At 38.6% G+C, this 10,478-nt stretch overlaps 1 long non-coding RNA gene across 1 annotated transcript; it reads right to left on the reverse strand.

Moving 5' to 3' along the window:
* Positions 1-3,929: 3,929 nt before the first annotated feature.
* Positions 3,930-10,236, reverse strand: LOC144237447 (uncharacterized). The gene is made up of 3 exons (XR_013336857.1): positions 10,135-10,236; positions 8,218-8,318; positions 3,930-4,097 (listed from the first exon to the last, which is right to left on the reverse strand). It is a non-coding gene; the product is annotated as an uncharacterized LOC144237447 (long non-coding RNA).
* Between the last annotated feature and the right edge of the window lie 242 nt (positions 10,237-10,478).

Raw genomic sequence — 10,478 nt, forward strand, 5'->3', positions numbered from 1 at the left:
CTGGCTAAGGCTTGCTTGAGCCCTAGTGTTATTTATCAACAAGACTGAGTGCATGAATATAAGGGGAATTTCTTAGCATTTGCACTGGAGGAATATGCGAGGCTCTTGTCTCAGTTCCAGTTATTGAAAGTTAACACCAAGGCAGCACCAGCTTCTAAAGCTACTTATAGTCTCAGGAAGTTCCCAGCAGCGGCTGCTAAAGCCAGAGGATCCAGAGGTGGTAAAAAAACGTTTATGTTGCATTATCGGCTCAAAGTGACAAAAGGCAGGTAGCAGTGCCAGGGTGAGTGTTTCATTAAATTTTCCAGCCAGTGTGTTAGCACTTGAAAAAAAAGAAAAAGAAAAAGAAACGATACATGGTTACTGTTAATAGGAGAAAGCTTCTGCTCTGCAGATCGAATAGATCCCAAATGTAAGCAGGGCCCCTGTGGTGAGAAGAAAGGTTGGAAAGTCTGTGTCAGAGAAATTGTGTCTATTTGGATGTAAGTTAAAGGCAATTGAAAGCAAATGGAATGTGGCCCAGAGTTGTTTTCATGAGGTTTCCTGGTTAGTTTGCTTTATGGAATAAGAAAAGAATTAGAATGATCAAGAACATGAAAAATTAAATGATAGTGTATAAAAAAAGAAGTTGGAGTATTTATTATCCTTTAGGAGGTTTGGTGTTCATCAGGGGCACCTGATGAGTCAAAAATTCAGCTAAGAAAGAGTTCAACTAAGCACTCAGACCCAATGCAGTATTCTTTGGACAGCATTGTGGAAGGGTTCTACTCACTTAGCCCGTTCTTTCTGGGCAATCAGAAGCTCCATTAGGATATTTCCATAATGTCCTTTCTGTCCTGTTCTTATATTCCAGAAACCAATAGCTCTGGACATAACACAACCTTTAAAGAGGCTTTTAAAGAGAATAGTACATTTTAATGCCTATATTATTTAAACGTAAGTATATGTAATCATTTCAAAATATTTGCTGGGGAGTTCTGATGTTGACTTTTATTTTCTAATCATTGAGCATCTTGTGACAATGGCTACTCAGTGCAGCTAAAGCCCCCTCTTGAGTTGCTCTGCTGATTCTTTTCTCTGCTTTCCCGACCTCCTTCCTATGTACCGTTTGGTTTGAGCTCCTTGCTCTTTGCAATGCAAATGCTCGAAGTGAACTTCAAATTCAGTCGTTATGGAAGTCTTGCTCCTTTCCAAAATGCTCAAAAAGAAGCTGGCTGGCTGCCTTCACTTGTGAACAGAGAAGCTGATTTTTGTCTCTAAGTTGGTCCTATAGCTCTCTCGCCAGTCTGCTCTGTGTCTGTGTTCTTTCTTCTACACTGAGTTGAAAGAAAGAAGTGAGCTGATCTCCAGGGTGGAAGAAATGCTTCCTTGTTGGAGACAACTCAAAACAGATCTCCCCTTGAGGGGCGCCGTGTCATTTCCTCTGTACCATTAACGTGCTTCTGAAGGAGTGTGACAAATGTGACGTTGCTGCTTAACCACTTCATACCCCAAATCTTCTGGGCACAAAGTCAGTGTCTGGGGCACAGAGAGGAGGGAAAAGTGAGAAAGTAAAAAGAACTCAGAAACTACTTGCTTTTTTAAAAAATTAATTTACTCAATATTTACTGAGCAACGAGTGTACATATATAATATGATAAGCACATCAGGGAATTAAAGATGAAGTAGATATAAAACTGTCTTTGGGCTTTATATAAAGAAAAAAACAAAGTAGAGAAAAGAATCAGATGTATTGATAACTTTGGCACTAAATAGAAAGACCCAGTCAGGGTCACTGGTGAGGGAGCCCATTGGTGTCAATGAGGAGGGCAGGGAGGTAATAAGAGAAGGCTTCCTGGAAGAGGTGGGATTTGATTTGGTCTCTAAAGGTAAGAACCCAGGTATGCAAAGGGAAGAGTTTGAGGTTAAAAGAGATTTGAGTTTTAGTGCTAAAATTGTCCAGCATATACAATCATATGTCTATTTCATATGAAAAAAGAAGAGATAAAAATAAGTTATAAAAGGTAAATTTGAGAGTGATTGCATAAAGGAAAGTAACTTAAACTTTATTTTCTAGGGCAGTTTTTCTACAATTGCCAGCATCTCCTGGAACACTTCTTAAGCAACTGTATTTAGACCCTTACACTGCATCTTAATTACTAAGCCAGTAACCTTGGGTTGGTATTCTGGATTCTCAGGTTTTTTTTAACATAGAAAAGTTATTATTATGTCTCCCAAGGATTGAGAACAACTGATCTAGGGAATATGGCACCATTTAACAGTTGTTTTCATTCAACCGACAGTTATTGAATGTCTACCATATGCCAACTATGTGCTGGGGATGTAGTGTGGAACAAGGCAAAGACCCCTCTCATGAGAGAATAAAGACCCTTTGGCTGCTAATAATGATAAAACTTAAGGAATTATTGCAGTTCACTCAAACTACTTGTAATAATCTGTTCAGTTTTGCATGCTTCATTTATTATGCTTATACTAGGGACTATCATGAAAAAACGTATGACCTTAGTTAAACAGAATATTACAAGTTGCAGATAGAACTCCAAAGAAGGGAGATCTTAGTGACATTAGAGTAGTAGACAAATAATTTACATTGAGCCTTAAAATATGGATAGGGTTTGTCCAGTCAGAGAGACATTAAGAGACATTGCAGGTAGGGTCAATGACATGAGTAATGGTAGGAAGCATGATGAGATGACCAAGGGAAATCTTCACTTTGGTGACTTCTGAACGTTAGACTGAGGTTGGATAAATATTGGGGGTGGGGTGTATTGACTACAAAGCAAAATGATCAGAAAAAGTGTCAGAAAAGCTAAAAGCATGGGATATTTCTCAGCAGCAGCATGCTGAAAGAGGCTTACATATGATGTCTGTGTAAAGATAGAAGGGACAGTTCCCTGAGGGAAAGGCTGGGTGATGATGTTGGAGGAGAACGACAAGTGAGTTCAGACAGTGAAGAGGCTCTAGAAGAAGTCAATTTTATCAGGAAACTAGAAGCCTAGTAACTCCATTTTAACACTTTACCACTTAGATTTCTAGCAAGAAGGATCATATGGTCCCTGTTTTCACTCAATGGAAGCACACATAATCACTTGTTGAGATTCTTTCTTTCTTAGCATTAAACTCGTGGAGGGATTTATCGTGTTAAACATCATGAAAGTGAGAATACAATACATATATAATATATAATATGATATCTATATCGTATGTAGGTATATATTAAGTAAGCAGTATGATAGACAATATTATCAGCAATGATTTTGCCAAAGGTCAGTAATTATTTTTTGCGTAGTTATTCTTTATGTTAACTTTTGATAAAAATTAGGATAAAATGTGAAATCAAAACACAATAAAGGCATCATTAAAGGATGCCAAGCTAAGAGAGTTCAGAGGTGTTGGTCTCTTGTAACTTTTTTTTACAGAACCTCAGACTGAATTCTATGCTCAGTAATTAAATTTTAGATATTTCTGTTATTGTTTGCAGGAAGATCCATCCTTATGAGAAATTCAAACATCAGAAAGCAACACCATGCTTCCATTGTGCCCTTAGGCATCCTCATGAAAAAGAAGGCCATTCAAGGAATCCACTGTGCTTTCCATAAGAAAGAGCTTGGGGCACCTGGGGGACTCAGTAGGTGAAGCATCTGACGTTTGATTTCACCTCAGATCATGATCTCAGTTAGTGAGTTCAAGGCCCTGAGTTAGGCATTGTGCTGACAATGTGGAACCTGCTTGGGTTTCTCTCTCTCCCTCTCTCTCTGCTCCTCCCTTACTTGTGCAGGTGTGGGCTCTCTCTCAAAAATAAATAAGTAACCATTTAAAAAAAAAAAAGAAAGGAATTTTAACATACTAGCTTGCATGACAATTTAATTAGCACAAAGCTCTGTATATAAAATAATTTATTTGTACCTCAAGTGTACATGTCTTCGCCATAAAAGAAATTCACTGTTAGATCAGAATTGCTCTTGATTTTAAGTGGTGCTACAAGCTGATCGGCTCACCAGGAGGAGTTGGCTATGTAGCATACTCTTAAGTAACAGGATGAGTTGACTTGCAGCATAGAGTTACTTACTAGTGTCCACTTTACCACTGGAGAACTCCTGCCAAAGATAACAATTTAGATTCAGTGGAGTAGATGTTAAACTGTTCTGTCTGACAGTAATTAGCCAAAGTATTTTATCACTTCTTGAGGTTGTTCTTAGCTCATGATGTAAACCCATGTCATCACTATAGAAGAGGATGCTTTTCTCCCTTTTTGTTGTCACAGGTGGGCTTGTATCCAACTCAGCTAAAAACAGAATCAAGCTATTTAAAGGCAAGTTAAAAAGGAGAGGGGCTATGACATAGGCCCCTTATAAAACTATTTAGAATTAGAATTCAATTAGTCCGGAGACTCTTTCTTCCCACCCTTCTTCTGACATAATATTATAGTATGTGGATATTATAATAACATTATAATTATATAATTATATAAATAAGCATGGATGTTCAAGTTTCTATGCTGAGACCAATAGTTTCTTAAGGCGTTTCCTTCTTGCTTCCTACAGAAGAAGCTGATATTCAGGAAGATGACAACACTGCAGACATTCATATTATTCCAAGAATCTAGGATTATAAACTAAGAACAATTATCCATGACTTTGACAAACATCTATGGAGTCAAATGCTAACGAGAGACCATTGAAAGCTCTGAAGGGTGGGTTCTTGCATTGTTAATTTGTTGAGATGAAAGAGTATAGAATGGTCAGTAGTGTGAAATTTTTTCTTATAATGTAGTGACTCTGACACCCAAGGTTGGAAAACTAATGAGTCTATAGTGGAAAATAGACCAAGATTCCCACACATTCAACTCCATGTTGAATGTGAGCTAAGATACACTTTGAGTTTTTCCTGAGGGAGGTCAACATGGAGAATTAGAGTAAATAGTGTGGGATGGATTGGAACTATCTGTTCAAAAACACGTCTAATATTTGGCAGTTTCATATTCTTTTCATGATGGTTATATAGCTTAAACACACTGACCAAATGTTTTATAGCAGGTAGAGTGTCTATGCCCAAGAAAAAATACATCTGAATTCTATAAGAGAATGGTAAACATTAGATAGAAAGAAAGAACAGTTTTCCTACCCGGTTATCATAATAATTGAGATTTTCTAATTTCTGTCATAGAATCATGTCATTAATGGCCATGACCAGATATACAATTATTGTTAGCCCTGAGAGTCTTAAAATATCCCACTGAGATTTATTAACACTTTTTTAAAATGTTTATTTATTTATTTTGAGAGAGAGAGAGAGAGAGAGAGAGAGAGAGAATCCCAAGCAGGCTATGTGAGCACTGAGCCCAACACAGGGCTTGATCTCATGAACCATGGGATTATGACCTGAGCTGGAAATCAAGAGTCAGACACTTAACTCACTGAGCTGCCCAGGAGTACCTGACACTTTTAAAAAGTAATTTTATTAGGCAGTTTGAATTTAAGGAGCATCTACGTTACTTCCCCTGCATTGTTATTGAAATTCTATTTTATTGCCTTTATAATGTCTTTTCACTTCTAGGCACAAAGTTTTGAACTGAAGGATGAGCTGCTCAATCAAGCCAGTGCCCACAGGTATAGGACTGTTGTCTCTCTCTACTTTGTTGCTGTGTGGTGAACAGAGAAAAACTCTCCAGCCAGGGGGTAGTGATTGTTTTTAACCTTAACATTGTGATTTATGGTATTCTACAGCCCCCTTCTTCATTTTTGTTCTCAAGTGGAGATATCAATATTAAGGAGCTTAAAGAACTTAATGTGGAAATGGTCACTTTTTATACTGCCTAAGTTGGAGATAAGAAGGCAGTGATTACTACTCATTAAAATGGGTTCCTTAATAAGAAAACTATTGAAATGCTCATTCCTTATTCCCTAGTGTTCCAGTTGCTAAACGACTGCCATTTAATACAGCAAATTTGTAATTATAAGTGGATTTGGCTACTTTTTCTTCTTTGATTAACTCACTAGAGCTGTAAAATAACCCACACTGAAATTCTCTTTCGACTGCAAGTTTTTTATCAATAATAATTGGGTGGCATTGTTGCCATTCCTAATATTTAGGGGAAACCTAATTGTCAATGAAAAACATACATTTATCAACCTATTAAGCTGTAATCAATCATTGTGGGATTCTAAGTGTATCTTACCTAGAAGGAAATAGGCATGATTTTGGCCACATCAAGATTTAGATCACCCAAATAGCTGATAAATCTATCATGAGATGTTCAACAAATGCAAATCACACAATGCCATTTCCACATCTATCCAACAGTCAACAATTAAAATATCTGCTAACACTCAGCAGTGAGGTGGTGGAGAAATGTGAACGTGACAGAAGTATATGGAGGACAGTTACTTTGCATTAACTTAGTCACCATTTTCCAAATGTTTGCAGAGAATTTAATTTTAGTGCTAGGGAGTTATGTCCTCAAGTTGCCTAAGGGGTACAAAGTGGGGCTTGGGAATGCCTTTATTTTCCTGACAGTAGGCTGTGATCGCCTCATGCTCCAATTATCTGTCATATGAATAGACTTTTTCAGGAAGTCATTCGGTGAGGTGTAAGCTCTGAGAACCAGCGCTGGTCTGTGGCCGGCCAAAGCAGGATTAAAGTAATAAGGAGCCAATCCGAAGGCCTATGACATCAGTAAAATGCATGTTGGGGGATATGCTGGTATGAAAAGTTTCTTTCAAGAGAAATTTTGGTAAAAAGGTACACGTCTTTCTTATTTCTGGCACGGTCCAAGTAGAAAGTTATTGTCTCTCAGCCTCAAATCCACCTTTCCATATTCTGCTCTGTCATGCTGCAATTCTGAAAACCGTACTTCTTTGCCGGCAGACCTTCTGTTAGACTCTGCCAAGAAAGGATGCTGAAAGGAGATGGCAAGTCTCGCGGAGGTACACGCTCCTTTCTGCCTACTGCCCTGGCCTGTTTCTGTTTCTTGTTCTTGTTAGTCACCCTAGCAACGCTTCTTCACCCGAGATGCAGCACCCGATTGCAATTTGCAGTTTTTTCCAACACGTGGGGAAGCAGTGCCGCCACCCCTCAGCGCCTTCAGCAGTAGCCGCCATTGGCCCTCCACAGAGGTCTAGGTCCTAGCCCCTAAGCCCCTAGCTCCCCCAAGTCCAAGCTCAGAGATCTCCGTGCTGGCTGAGCCCCAGTTCCTCTCAGTGTTGCGGGCGCCCCTCTCCTACAGTCTGTTTTCAATCATTCCAATCCCTTTGTCCCCTCAGTCTTAGAAATGCTTTCTACTTCCTGAAATTACCACCTCAGGGATACCTTGTTTACTTTTCTGCATTTTCGTTTTTAATACTTAACAATTCTTTGTATCGAATTATCTCTATTAAAATAAGGGCTATTGTTTTCATTCTGTGTCTGAAACCTAGGAGTGAAACAAATTAATCAAAATGACTTTCTTTCTAAGAGTGTTTCCTGCTCCTCACTTAAGAGTAAATAATCAAGAAGTTAATAAAAAAAAGAAATAGGGTAGAGAAAGAAAAACAAATAGTATTGTAAACTAATTTTTTTAATTTTGTAATGTGTTTTTAAATTTTATTTTCTGAGACAGACACACAGAGCACAGTGGGAAAAGGGCAGAGAGAGAGGGAGACACAGAATATGAAGGAGGCTCCATCCAGGCTCTGAGCAGTCAGCACAGAGCCTGATGTGGAGCTTGAACTCATGAACCAGGAGATCATGACCTGAGCTGAAGTCGGAAGCTAAACCGATGGAACCACCCAGATACCCCATAAACTAATTTGTCTTTAGAAAATCATATACACACAGGAGACACAGAGACACACAAAAGGTAGATTTTGATATAGATGTGGATGCATATTTATATAGAGACGGTGTTATAAACTGAATTGTGTTCTTCCCCAATTCAAAGATAACTTCAATACCTCATAATGGGATTTTATTTGGAAATAAAGTCCTTGTAAATGTAACTAGTTCCCATCAGGTCATCCTGAGTTGTGGTGGGGCCATAGACCACTATGTTTAGTGTCCTTATAAAAAGGAAAAATTTGGAAGAAGCAACTAGGCGGATGGGAATGTGAACATGAAGGCAGAGACAGAGGTGACGTATCTTTCATCAAAGAATCCCAAAGATTGCCAGAAAACCCCCAGAAGTCAGGAGAGGGCATGACAAAGATTCTCCCTCACAGCCAGCAGAAACAAGTGACCCACCTGCACGTGATCTCAGAGTCCAGCCTCTGGAACTATGAAACATTATTATTTACTGTTTAAGCCATCGGTTTGTGTCACTTTGTTATGGCAGCCCCAGCAAACTAAAATAGATAAGTCATATAAGTTATGTTATATGTAAAACACACACACACACACACACACACACCTCAATGGAAAATAGCATGTTTTGAAATAGGGAGAAAATTCAGCAAGATGGCATGTCTACAGTGATTTGACACAGGTTCTTAGCTGCGATTTGATATGACAGAACTGAAAACTGATTTCTATTCTACTAGCTTTCTCCAGCTGAGCACTTACATTGTTGTGATATCCAAAAGGCAGAATCAGGTAGGATCTCAGGCAAATAAATCCTTGAAAAAACAATTTCTATTGAGATGACAATGTTCCTGAACCCAGACCTGGTGTTTTTTTTTTTTTTTTTTGCTGTGCAGATCTGACTGTGGAGTCACAGCGGCAGTGAGCACACTAAGTCTCTCACAGGCGAGATCTTCAGTGCCGAAATCCCCCAAAGCTCCAGTAGTCTACTCAGGCCAAAACCAAATTCAGCCTCTTTGACCATAGTTCCACCTGTACTTTTCCACTATACTTGTCCATATCATAGTATGGTTTCCCCTAAAACTGTTTCAAATCTGCCCTAATCTTTTACTAAGTGTATTTATTTATTTTGAGAGTGAGCAAAGGAGGGGCAGAGTGAAAGGAGAAAGAGAATCCCAAGCAGGCTCCACACAGCCAGACACAGGGCTCGAACTCCTAAACTGTGAGATTGTGACCTGAGCTGAAACCGAGTCAGACACTCAACCAACTGAGCCAGTCAGGCGCCCCAAATCTGCCCTAATCGTATCCTTTTTGCAAATCCCAACCCTCAAACACTTTACCTCGTAAACTCCCCATACTTCCTCCACTGTCCCTTTCCAAGATTAATGGATTCACTGATTGGTTGCTTATTTTCTTTTTGGAAAGACAGTTTTCTTGAGTTCTCACCTCTTTTGACAATTCCAGGTTCTCTTTTCTGGCCCTAAAAGCCATCTCACTGCTCTGGTTCTCTCATAGTCAGTGTCTCACTCTCTCTTGCCAATATGTGCAGCTTCTAATTCTAACAGGTCTTTCCCTTGCCAGGTTCCTGATTCAAGTGAGTTTATGGGGCTGCATAAGCTATGTAACTAGCCCTAGAATAATGGGAAAAGATCATTTCACTCCATTAAGAGAATTAAGGATAGTTTACTCTCATGCTTTCAGTTCATAGATGGGTTTTTATTTAAGTCATTTTTTGAGAAATCTCAAAAGCATGTCTGAGGCACACCTACAAATTAATCTGAATAGATTTATGAAAAGAGTAGAAATAATCCAAGAAGAGTCTCCAAGGAAATCAATGTTTTGAATTTTGGACGAGATATTACTTATTGTTCAAAACATGTTACTAAGGAAATATTTCTTGGCTGGATACATAAGGCATTATACTATGTTCATTACGTGTATCCACTCATTTAACCCTCTGTGATTCTGTGATGGATTGTTATCATTCCCATTCTAAACATCAGGACATTGATGCTTAACGTAAGTCACTTGCCTGTGGTCATACAGTTTACAAATTTATCAATAAGGAGTTGAACTCCACCATACCCAATTTTGAAGGTTAAACTCTTAACGTTACCATCAATACTACACTAGCACTAAATTCAGTCAGGTTCTCCTAACTATATGATTAGATCACAAGTGAGTGAATGTGTGTGTATGCCTCTGTGAGTCATATGCAGCCTTGGTGAGGAGAGGGGAAAGAGATGGGCAATTTTTAGTGAGGCATGAAAATGAAAGCTTTGTATACATATATTTTTCAATAAAGAGAATTAATTTATTCTGTCTGTGCTAAAATGTATCTCAGAGATATTTATTCTTTACCTGACTTGACACACTTTGGAATTCAGTCTTTGGCCATAGAAAACTGTCCCATTCCAGATGGAAATGACACCACCAAAACCTCATTAGCATATTACCAGCTGAGTTCACAATCTAAAAAATGGAGTGAGAAATATTCCTAATAAGCAAACGTAGTTTGATGTAAGTTATTCAAACAGCAAAACATTCAGAGAATATAAAAGGATTTATTGGTATTAATACATCTGCAGCCATCAAAAGGGAGATATTCTGAAGCACAGAGAGCCAGACAAAAGGGAACATTGATTTCCTGCTGGTTTTCACAGGTTTCCCACCATAAACATGGTGGGTATCATCAATATAACTAT

This window comes from Crocuta crocuta, unplaced genomic scaffold, assembly GCF_008692635.1.
Source record: "Crocuta crocuta isolate KB4526 unplaced genomic scaffold, BGI_CrCroc_1.0 scaffold125, whole genome shotgun sequence".
Classification (NCBI taxonomy): domain Eukaryota; kingdom Metazoa; phylum Chordata; class Mammalia; order Carnivora; family Hyaenidae; genus Crocuta; species Crocuta crocuta.